Genomic DNA, 12,037 nt, shown 5'->3' with positions numbered 1-12,037 from the left:
CTCAGATGTGCAACTGGAGACTGCTTTCAAGGGTCATGTCCCCATACTATGGCAATGCTATGCGCCTGGTTGGACGAGAATTTCAAATAAAGCAGATCTCTTGAGCACACATTGAGCTCTGGCTGGTCTCCAAAACTTTTTCTGCTTTTGGGAGAACAGAGTAGCTCCTTGCAGGACAGGGGACTGTGGCCTTTCCTCAGGCTGCTCTGGTTTTTGTCCCTTTGTGCTGTAGATCCTGGTCACAGCATCAGTCCCTGTATTGCCCAAATCATGGTGGTGCAACTTAGATGTTTCTAAAGAGACCGTTAGGAAATAAAAATCCAGTGTGAAAGAAGAATATGAGTCCCCATAGTTGAGATTTCTACTATGAAGAGAATAAGGAAAATTTCCCATTCACTCCAAATAATTTTTCAACATTTATTCACTGCATGAACCTTGCTTATCACACCAAAGGGGATATTTCTGTGCACGTGTGCATGTTAGCAGAGAGACACTGGTGAGACCAGAGTGAGCTGGTCGAGAGGCAAGGCCGGTCTGTGTGTTGGATGCTTTGCATAGCTCTGACAAAATGAACCCATCGTAATTGCAGTTTATCTGGCTTACAGACTTCCTCTGCTTTGTGCTGCTCCCATATGAGGTGAAGCAACCAGAGTATATGAATGAAAGTATAAATAGAAGTTAAAATGAAAAATAAATGCAAGCTTTAGACTGAAATGTTGTATCTTTAAGTGGCTAGAAATACACTGCAGCTTTTTTCTGTGTGCTGCTTGTTTAATTGCTTTCTAATTTAAAAACAACTCATAATCCCCACAGATATTACCAAGTATTCTGCATTAAAATAGAGTGAAAATCGAGGATACTTCTCAGTAGTTAAGGGTAGACCAAATGCAAGGAGTTTGTTATAATCCCCAAGCCAAGCCTTAGAAAAATGTTTCAGTGGTTACAATTCCCTGTGCATAGGTGGGGCTGCATCTCCCTTCTGAATCCACTCCAGTCCACCCGGCAGGTCCTCCCGCTGCTGTTCCCTGTCACACTCACTGCCTGCGTCTTTTTCCTGCTCGTTTGCTCATGTGCTCGCTATTGATCCAGCGTCACATTGATCAAACACCTTCTCACCGACTAAACACTGGCTTGCAGCCCAGCGCTGCCCCTTGCAACTCGCTTGCGGGGAGTACATGTGCCGGTATCGTGTGCCTGGCTATTGAGTGATTTTATTTGGTGCCCCACCATGACCCCTCGGCGTGTCTGAACAAGTGAAGGAAAGGGAAGGGAACATGCCCTGGGCCCTACAAGTGACAGAGATCTTCTCACTAGATTTTGTGGGTGCAGACCAAGTTGACAAGAATGCAGAAAAGATTAGCTCTGCAGCTGAAGGTTGTAAGCACAGACTTTGGAGCCAATATCCTTTGAAGGGATATTCAAAGCCGATGCGAGGGTAGATCAGAGTCAGTACTGCTGAATTTCAGGGACGGGATGATGTGGTTGCAGGCAGAACCCCAGACAGGCTGGAATCCTCTACAGTTAGTATTGTTTGATATAACACATGATGCAGCAGTACTTAACCTAGCTCAGGTGCCTGGCAGGCTAGTGTTCTGCTCATTTACCCTTTCTCTGCCTTATGGACTTTTACCTCCTTGTGTTAGCATACCGTTCTTTTCCCTGTACATGCATTTTTCACAACCACAGCTCCAGCTCTCATACATCCAGTTCACGCCTGCCTGACACAACATTAACTCTTGTCCCTCCGTTGACCCTGATTGCTGTGTGCTACTTTTCTGCAGCTGGGATGTTGGCACCTCATGGGCTTGCCCAGTATTGCTGTCGTGGCAAATACAAAAAAGAGTGAGATCTTAAATCACATATGTGGTTCACAGATTCAATAGATACTGAGCTCTGCACTGGTGTGAGATGATACTAAACCACAATACTGCAGAAAGGAATATTTTAAGGCACGTGACAGTGTGCCTCTTTCCACGTGTTACTGTAGAACTAGGCATTTTGTACTGCACAGTATGCTGATCTGCAAGGTTTAAAAATGGAAAAAGAAGGAGAGAAAAAAGAAAAGCAAACAAAATGAGAAGGAAAGCCAAAGACCATGCTCTCTTTTGGAAGGATGCTGGCACAGCAATGCAGCTCTCTTGGCACAGCACCTCAGGCTTGCGATACCCTGCCACGTTAGCTTTGAAGGACCAACCTCATTAGCAGCAATGCAGCTTCTTTTTCTGTTTTGCTGCTGCCTTTCTGAACAGACTCTTTGTTTCAGGGACACCTGATGGGTGACATCCTCCAGAACAAGGACAACCTCAGGTGATGTCCACCATATTGCCAGCCTCCCTGTGCTGCTCACTGTACTCATGCTCCCATCAGTAGACTTCAGAAGCATATAAACAAGAGTGACGTTATCCTTCCTTCTTCATTATTCCTTTCTTCATTATTCCCTTCTTCTTCCATACTCTCAGCGAGCTGGCAGCCTGCCATGTGTCTATGCATTTGTTAACCTTTTCCAGAAGTTGATACAACCATCACTTCTATCTCACCCCTCCTACCACTGGCTCAGGATCCTGTGCAATGAGGCAGCTTGTGGAAATTCTTCTGCCACCAAACCTTAAATTAGGACAAACCCAGGGAAGAGTGTCCCAAAGCTGATGGTAGATTGTGGTGGTGTATTGGTTTGCTTTTGCTGGCACAGAGACTACAACTAATTGTCCTTTCTCTCTTTTTTCCCTTCCCATAGCTCCTGACCCTTTGTGGCAGGCATGGACAGAGCTGCTTCAGCGAACATTCCTCTTCATCGGAAGGGCAAAAAAAAGTTCAAGGAAGGATGCAACATGGAGCTGCCCACATCCTCAGAGAGACAAAAAAAGAGAGGGTTTAAGAAGAAGGCTCATGAAGAATGACAGAGAGGGAGGCAGTCAGAAGGTTGGAGATGCAGTTCCTCAAAGGTTGGCAAGGCATATGCACCTTCTGGACAGCATGGGCAAAGATTGCCTTGTGACCTCTAAGTATTTTGCAGTCTCTCCTCTTTTAAATCCATTTTGTTGGATGTGACTTTTGCTAAAAACAAGGCGCAAATGCCTTTCTCAGCATGTCAAAACTTTTTTGACCAACCCACATAGACAAACTGGAGACCTTGAGAACATACGCTTCCGTTTTATATAAACAGTTTAAAATAGATTTTAGCTTTGCACAGCATTATGTACAGTTACTATTTTTAAATGCACAGCAATTAATCTGATGTGTTCATTCCCTTTTTGCATGTGCCCTCCATTCATGCTTTTGAGTTTCGTACATGTCCCTGCCTTATCATGAAAACCAATATATTTGTACATTTTTAATTAAATCAGAATACCAAGATTTCCCTTCACCAATATAGTTAAATATATGTATGAAGCATGAAAAAAAGTCCTCACAGTGTCAGGTGCGTATTAAAACATATGCAGCAATTGTGGTTAAAACCTCTCACAAACATGCGAACATTGTTGACAACTTTCCTCTAGCATCGAGGAGGGCAATACGTCCCTCAGTCTGTGCTTCTGAGTGGCTGCACATCCCAGAGATGCCTCTATGTTAAGATGGCTTGAAGCATCTACCAGCTCTGCTTGCTTCCTTCTGCAGCCCATCTGCAAGACTCCACCCTTGTACTAGCAAATATTTTGGTAGCTGCTTATTGTACCTTGCAGAAGGGGCAGTTACTTCTCATCCACAGCCAGCCTCTCCATCTGTTTTTCAGTCATCCACGTGCAGATTTCATTGCCTTTCTGGAACTGCTAAGGCCAGGGTGAGAAGCCCTTTCTGCTGTCCAAATGGCATGTAAAATCTTGCTGGGCAAGGAAGTAAAGGCAAAGGATGCATCCCAGAATGACACATCCCAGAATGAGCACAGAGAGTCAGTACACAGGAAAGGGCTCTGCAGCTGCAGGATGTTCCCCATGGAAGGTAAGTGGCCTCGGACATCCAAAAGTGCCACACACACACTGCTGGTTTTCCCAGGTCTGCAGTGCTGGCTCAGCCCCAGCAGCCTGCTGCTTCAGGAAGAGATCAGTGAGAAACATAGGCTGGATTTCAACTTTTTCCCTTTCAGATGCCCCGTTACACTCACTCTGAAGCTACTGCATGACTTAAAGGCAGGAATCCAAAGAGCCTGCTGCAAACTGAGCTGTGAGGATTGCTCTGATCACCAGTGTTTCCCGCCAGCTGCTGAAAACACTTTGAACATGGTAAGGTCTATCTCACAAACACTGGTGAATAAATAGGACCTGGCAAGAGAAATCAGGGGTATGATTTGGTTTGCACCAGGCCACTGGATCCCATTGCTTTCCACAAAAGATCCCAGAGTGCTGCAGCAGAGCAGTGTGCTATGGGAAGTGGGAGCAGAACAGAAAACACATTTCTGGAAGTAGCCAGCAATGCCAAAAGGCTGCAGCTAAGTAGAGGCAAAAGACATTACTTGTGGGGCAGTGAGGTGGAAGGTATGTGCTGATTGTCAGAATTACTGCAGCTGAGTTCGCGTGGATTTATGAAGCCCACAGTCATATCCCAGTTGATGCTCCTAAGTTTACTCTGAAGACAGACTGCCTCAGAATGGAGGAATAGAAATCCCTTTTCCTGCTATATGGCTGGTGTCTGAGCAGCACAGGCAGAGGGCTGCATTTTCACTCTGTGCTTTAGCCTGGCTTTTGCTTGGAAACTGCAGGAGAAAACCGAGGAGGATGAATTATGCTTCTGTGAAAACACTCAGTGCACATGTCTAATCAGGCAAGACAGAATAACACTTAAAGAGTCCCAGAGCTGAAAAGAAACAAGAGCTGGTTATGAGGTAACATTAGGTACAGACTTTGCACATTAGTATTTACTAGGCTAGAAAAATTTAAAGCTCTCATTTAAACTACCTGATTAAAAAGGAAGAAAAGACTCATTTTAATGTGACTGCTGGTCTGTAAAGCTAATTTGAAAAACTGTGCTCTTGGAACTTGGCTAAAGAATTATAATGAAGTGGAAATGCCTGGTACTGGAGACTTGCATGTCTGTCCTAATGGGGAAGTGGGACGCTTACAATGCTTCCATGGGCAAAAAAGACCAGGTTAGAAAACAAGGGCCTGATCCTGTCCATCCTTAGACAGGTATAGAGCTGTCTTGAGACCTGCCTGCTGCACTCTCTCTCCATCCCCAAACCAAGACAGCAACCCCTTCCCATCCTGTACATGAGCCTTTCTACTCCCACATCTCCGGTGTACCCTTCTCCAAAGCAGGTGTCCCAGGCTCTTCCTGGCACTGTCCCCTGTGTCCTGGCATCCACAGTAACAAGTAACTGCAGCTGTGCAAAGCTCAAACCAAAGGCTGCCAGCACAGCCTGAGCCCTTGCCCACTTCACCTGTTCCCATTTAAGAATGTGCACCTTTAAACAAGATGAATTTAGACTGGAAATTATCTCCCAGGCTTGTTGCTTCTATATATTTCTCTGATACTATAACGAGTTCTTTGGTGACAGAAATCTTATCCTCAGATACTTAAAATCAGGATCAGATCCTTTTTTTACCTTGTTCTTTGATAAACCAAAGAGCTTGAGCTAGTATTCAATAGTGGTTTCCTAAGAACCGGTCCTTGTGGGACCAACAGTTGTAAAAAGGCTGGCGCTGAAGATGCCTTCCCATTTACAATTTATTTTTGAGATTTTGTATAGTCAGATCCCAGTCTGACTCCCATGGTTTCCACTAGTCTGTATAAACAGGACACCTGTATTTCCCTTTTGGCTTCCTAAGACTGTGCTGTGGACATGCAGGACTTGGGTGGACATACATTGCAGACTCAACCTGCACCCCAGTGTGACCAGGTCCAGGCCTCACTGGTGTCCAGCAGTCCTGTTGGAGCCGCTATCCTCACTGCATTACTGGGTGCCCAGAAGTCCTGAGGGGCAGATCCTCCCCAGATCTTTCTCTGGGTGTCCTTTTCCATGTGCCAGGCAAAGTTTCCACAAAGAAAATGGTAAAGCCTGATGATGTTCACTAACCACTATGGATCCCCTGACACCACCTTTGACTTGGAAGCCTCCAGCAGTACCCAGATGCAGCTGTGCACATAAAACAGACTGGTGGAAGGGCTCAGGCTGATGTAGCCACTCTGAAGCTCAAAGACCTCTGCCTCATCACTCTAACCTTGCAGCCCTGTGCCAGCACAGAGCCTCGCTAACTCTCCTCACAGGCAATGCAGTTCAGACCTCCACTAATTAGACCTTGGCCTGGGTCAGGAAGCAACCTTTGTGCCCTATGCAGCTTGAGAGCCTGCGGCTCTCCTTGCTCAGAGAGGCGCTGCGGAGGGCGAGGTGCTTGGGCAAACAGTGATGATAAGGGAAAGAACGTATGTCTTTGCTGGCTCAGCACTGGAGGTGGCTTTTTACCACACCCACCTGCAAAGAAGGTGGAAATATTTGTCTTGGGAAAGAGGAGGAAGTGGAGGGAACCACCCTTGTGCTTAGCTGTGCTGGTTTTGGCTGGGATTGAGTTAATTTTCTTCACAGTAGCTAGTATGGGGCTGTGTTTTAGATTTGTGCTGGAAACAGTGTTGCTAATACAGGGATTTTCCTTACTGCTGAGCAGTGCTTACACAGAGTCAAGGCCTTTTCTGCTTCTCGCCCCACGAGCGAGCAGGCTGGGGTGCACAAGAAGTTGGGAGGGGACACAGCTGGGACAGCTGACCCCAACTGACCAAAGGGACATGCCATACCATATGATGTCATGCTCAGAAATGTAAAGCTGTGGGAAGAAGAAGGAAGGGGGGGGACATTCAGAGTGATGGTGTTTGTCTTCCCAAGTAACCGTTATGCATGATGGAGCCCTGCTTTCCTGGAGATGGCCGAACACCTGCCTGCCGATGGGAAATGGTGAATCAATTCTGAGTTTTGCTTTGCTTGCGTGTGTGGCTTTTGTTTTACCTACTAAGCTTTCTTTATCTCAACCCACGAGTTTTCTCATGTCTACCCTTCTGATTCTTTCCCCATCCCACCAGCGGTGAGTAAGTGAGCGGCTGCATGGTGCTTAGTTGCCAGCTGTGCCAGCGCAGCCCAGGCAAGAGAAAAGGCTTTGATCAAGTCTGTGTGAATTTGTTCAGGACTGTTTGGGAGAATCATATGACAACACTGAAGAATCAGTGAAGGGCACAATTGGCAGGCTTACTATTCACCTCTGTTTTTCTATGATCCTGTGGAGTGCACCAACCTCAGATGCTGGATACCCTGCCCTCAGCTGTCTCTTCATAGGACATATACATTCTTAAATCTCAGCAGTGGCGTTAGATGTGGCTGCAGTCTCTCTGGGACATGCTGCACAACACACAGAGACCCTGACACATAAGTGTCCTGCCCTGGGCAAAGGCATCATGTCTGTAGAAACCTGTGATCACTTCAGCCAACTTTCCCAGTGCAAAATAATTGGTTTTAGCAGTTAGGACAAAGCATGATGGCGAGAGAATATTAAACCAGCAAGCATACTTTCATGTTGTGTCTCATCTAACCTTAGTGAATCCTGAAGAGTTTTAGGTGGTATTTACTGGAGCAGAAATGATGAACCAACCTGATCACACAGTAGAAAGCCTGGTTGCTCCTGAGTGCAACTCAGTGCCTGCGGCGCTCATACTGCTTGTGATGAGGGAGACAGCAGATTGTAGCATTAAGGTTACTTGCCCTGGCAGTCTAGTAATGGCCCTTCTGACCAAATGTCAGGTTGCCCCTAGGAAAGGCCTCAAGATCCTGTTACTTAGACCCCAAGGGGGAAACAGCTGTTCCATTGTGCTGCGACAGAAGGACCATGGCGATGATATCCAGCAGGATACTGGTAATCCTCAAAAAGTATCCAATATCCATTCTTCAAAGAAAGGGCTAAGTCCAGACTGGACAAGCCTGTTGTTAACAAACGTGTTCCAGCCTGCCATGAAAGTCTCTACCAGAGACAAGGCAGAGCCTGGAGAAGTTAAAGCCTGACCCCTTTGGGGTAGCTGCTCTCTGGAAGCGTCTCCTCTTCTGCCCTTCAGTCACTGGCTTTGAGTGGGGCTAACAGCAATCGAATGGCACATGTCACAGCAGAGCCTTAGCCAGCCCTAGTCTGAATAAGGACAGAAGTAGTATCATGACAGATAATGTCAGCTACGAATAACATTATTCCTTAACGTCTAAGGAGGGTGGGACTAAGAATTTCTAAACTTTGATTTGCTCGCAAGGCATCCTGAGAGATAATCCTGTGTAATACGATGGGCTGCATTGCTCGCTGGCACTGACGTGCACAGCTCCATTAGCATTAGGTGCACGGCAAATGCTCAGACAACAGCTGTACTTGGCCTCCTCTTTGGTTCTGCTCTCTATTTAATGAAGTCTTATGTCTGATACAGAAATACTGGGAGAAATCCAGCCCACCTCTGCTGGTTTGAATGCTGTTGCCTGTATTTGACTCTTTCCAGAAGGCCCACAAATGAATTTAAATGAGGTGCAGTTGTTCATTTGCAGCTTGCACATGGTACGAGAATCGGGTACCCGGCCCCGAGCTCCTCATCTGCAGGACGTGTCGCAGCTCTCGACAGCTGATTGCTGCATTTTCCTGCCAACTTCTCTTCACGGTCTGTTAGCTGCTGTTTTGGAAATCAAACTTGCTCCTTGGCATCTAATCAAGCTATAGAGTCCAATTTATTTCTAGCACAACATCCGCTGGCGTTGCCCCTGCAGTACGTTGGCCCAGCCTGTGCAAGCTCACTAGCTCAGAAGTATCTCTGATATCTTTTCTGTTGCCAGCAGACAGAGGCAGCAATTAAGATGATGATTGCATTTTTAAGGGCTTTCTCTTCAGGAGGAGTGTAGTACCCTGCGATCGGTCCCAGGCAGTCTCTCCTTTCGGGGGGAGCCTTTATGAGCACCGGGGGTACTTCTGCCACGGAAATGAAAGAGCTCGGCTGAGCACAGGGCTCGCGGCTACGCCAGGGCTCTGCTTCAGCCTCAGATCTCACCCTGCTTTAAATTCTTTCCATTGACTTTATCTTAACCTTTCTGTTCCATACACAATGTTATCAGAGCTACTTAGGCTTTACTGGCATGTCTCCTATATTAGTAGTTACATTTTGTTGACAGGACCAGACTGGTTGAGGTAAATTGGCTTACTCAGAGCATGCACACAGTTGGTCTGACCACGTATTCTTCCGGAGCATTTTCCCATGGAAAGGAGGCTTATGCAACCATTCAGTCTGTCCCACTAGCAATTTCAGGCCCATTGGCTGATTTCAGTCAAAATCTGAGGGAGCAGTTAATCAGCAGAGGCAGCCGTCCGTGCACAGAGCATCCTCCCCGGGCCCTGAAAGCCGCAGTGCAGGTTTTGCTCTCAGACACTACAGAATCCACACAGAAAAGACATTGCATCCCACCTACACAAATTTTAGTGGGCGTTTGTGTCTTGCTGGATACCAGAGAATCCAGCTATAAATCCATGGGAAAACATGGATTAGCTGTGCTGCTCAGCTGCTTTTTAACTTTTTATTCGTAAGGCTTTTTATTGTAACTAAGAGCACTGGCACTGGATCCAAAGAAATTCTCAGGTGCCAATGACTTTACAGTCATCTTTTTGCTGGTGGTATCTGCATTAGCCCAAAACTGCAGCATGAGAGAAACAAATGAGGATCATCAGCAAATGATGGCAACGTTAATTACATAGTGGTGCTGTAAGAGTACTAAACTCTGTAGTGATAGAAAAGCACCAGGCTGGCCCCACTAGGAAGGACTTACAGTTTCCAAAGGCAGAACAACCTAAGTCGGTACCCAGAGAGCACCAGAGCAGGAACATTTCCCAGTGGTGGGTGCATCACGCCTGCGGTGGATCTGCGAGAAGCACCGCAGGTTCCTGAGGAGATGGTGTCAGCCTGCTGGTGGGGGAGCTTTATGGAGATTTAAGTTAATGAAGGCAATATAGAGCAGAAATAACACAACAGCCTCGTAGTGAAAGGGACCCCTTCCTCAAGTGCTTTCTGCAGGTTGTGCGAGCAGGGCTGGCGTTGCAGGGTAAGCTGATGAGCAGCGAGTGCTGTGGGCCCCGCTTCCAGGGCTTCCAGAGCAGAGGCAGCTCAGCTAGCTGGCTAGCAAAAACCCTTGGGTAATGGCCAGCGAGCCTTGTTCCTCAGAGCAGCGGCGCGAGGAAGGTACACAGTCCACAGGCAGTCTAATTAAGATCTACTATAAAGACAGTCTTAGCTGACCTCAATCACTTTTATCTGGGAAATACAACACGTGACCCCAGCTCAGCAGCAACACGTGCAGGAGCGAGGGGCAGCCTGAATAAAAGCGGGTTTTCTCAGACTTTCTGCTTTGTGGTCGGGTGCAGCAGCGTGATCTGTCATGACAGCCTTCCCTTTGGGGCACACACAGGGCTGCACAGGCAGCAGACACAGAGGGTCTTTTGCAGGCGTTCTCTGCTGTCTGAGATGTGATGAGCTCATGTTGACCTCCCTCTCCCTGCCAAGTGGGGGAATTAAGCAGATTATTCTTCTGTTTTCTATGGTCTTTCTCCAATAAACTTAGAGTAAAACCATATTGCTGAGGTATCACATTGGGCAGAGTAGTATCTTGCAGCTGTGATTTAAAAGTCCGTTGCAATATAGGATGAGACGGGGTGTTTGCATGAGCTTCCTTTCCTTCAGCAGACAATCCCACCGGAGGCAGGACACGCTGTGAGTCCAGTAAAGGGACACCCAGGAGCTTAACATATATATAGGAGCCTTCTACTTAAGGCAGAGTTCTGCCAGGAAGAAAATCCCCCAAATATATATAGAGGGATTATATAATATAATATAATATATAATATACATTATGTAATATATTATATAATATATCATATATCATATATAACATATTATTGTAGATATAATTGCAGCCTATATAGAGGCTATAGGGGATGCTGTTCAATAATGCTACCACTGTGTCTTCTCTAAAAAGGGAAGCACAGAGCTGTGGTCAGTGTCGGTAAGTTGTATTCTTGTATTCCCCCAGAAGGATCCAGGGGACCTTCACCAGGACTCAGGTTTCTTGGAGCCTGAGAGAGTGATGGCTGATTCCCAAATGAATTAATGTATTGCTTTCCTTCAGGATATTAATAATCTGAGCCAGCTCAATTTTTTTAACTCGTTACCACCAGATATAAATCTGGTCAATAAACAAGTCAATAAACCTACAGGTCAGGCGGGCTGTAGCCCAGGGAGCTGGTTTGATAAAGTGCCAATTTGTACTGCAACAGAGCTGTCTGTGGGCATCATCTTGGCAGTCATCACTTCACAAGGAGGCATAAAATAATTCCTAGCCATTGCTGTTATTTGCCTTACCTCTTTGAAATACACGGTGCTAAAAGGGAGCTAAGACACGCACTTTATTTTCTGCACTTCTCTTGATTATTTCTAATGTATATAAATAACCCTCTTAGTAGCTTACCCTCGACTCCTCAGGAAAGTTTTTACATGAAAGTTAACCATGCTTCTGTTCAATTGGTTTTTCTTTTGCCTTCCTTTTCAAAATTCAAAATACCAGCGCTGAAGCAAAGCGCAGCCGAGCGAGCTGAGCCTGCCAGGACACCCGCTTCCCTCTGCCACCTCGCGGGCTGCAGCTACAGTACACGGAGCATGGATGGCTTTTCTAGCGTGACATACGTTGTTTTCCCGTCATATTTAATGAAAGATCCCATGATAACAGAAAACATTACGCATCGCCACTGCTGGGCATGTCCTGACACTTCCGAAAGGAGTTTCCCCTCCCTGCGTCAGAGCTGTCGTAACCAGAGGCACGTCTCAGAGCGGTGACGACGTCTTGAGTGGTTTAACCTTGTTATTGCAGCAGAAGACGAGGGAGACTCACCTCTATTATTACTGGTGGATTTTTTTTGTTTGCTTGTTTGTTTTAAAGTTTGGGTAATTTTTTTATGTGTGAAGCCTTCAAAAGGCACTACTGTCTTTTTCTGGGATACTAAGCAAAAGCCTGTACCCAAACATTTTTGGTCACCAGCCCCTTCACCCCAAGAAGGCTGCC

Source organism: Phaethon aethereus (genome assembly GCF_964289735.1).
Source record: "Phaethon aethereus genome assembly, chromosome: 2".
Classification (NCBI taxonomy): Eukaryota; Metazoa; Chordata; class Aves; order Phaethontiformes; family Phaethontidae; genus Phaethon; species Phaethon aethereus.
Note: the sequence above shows the minus strand (reverse complement) of the source record.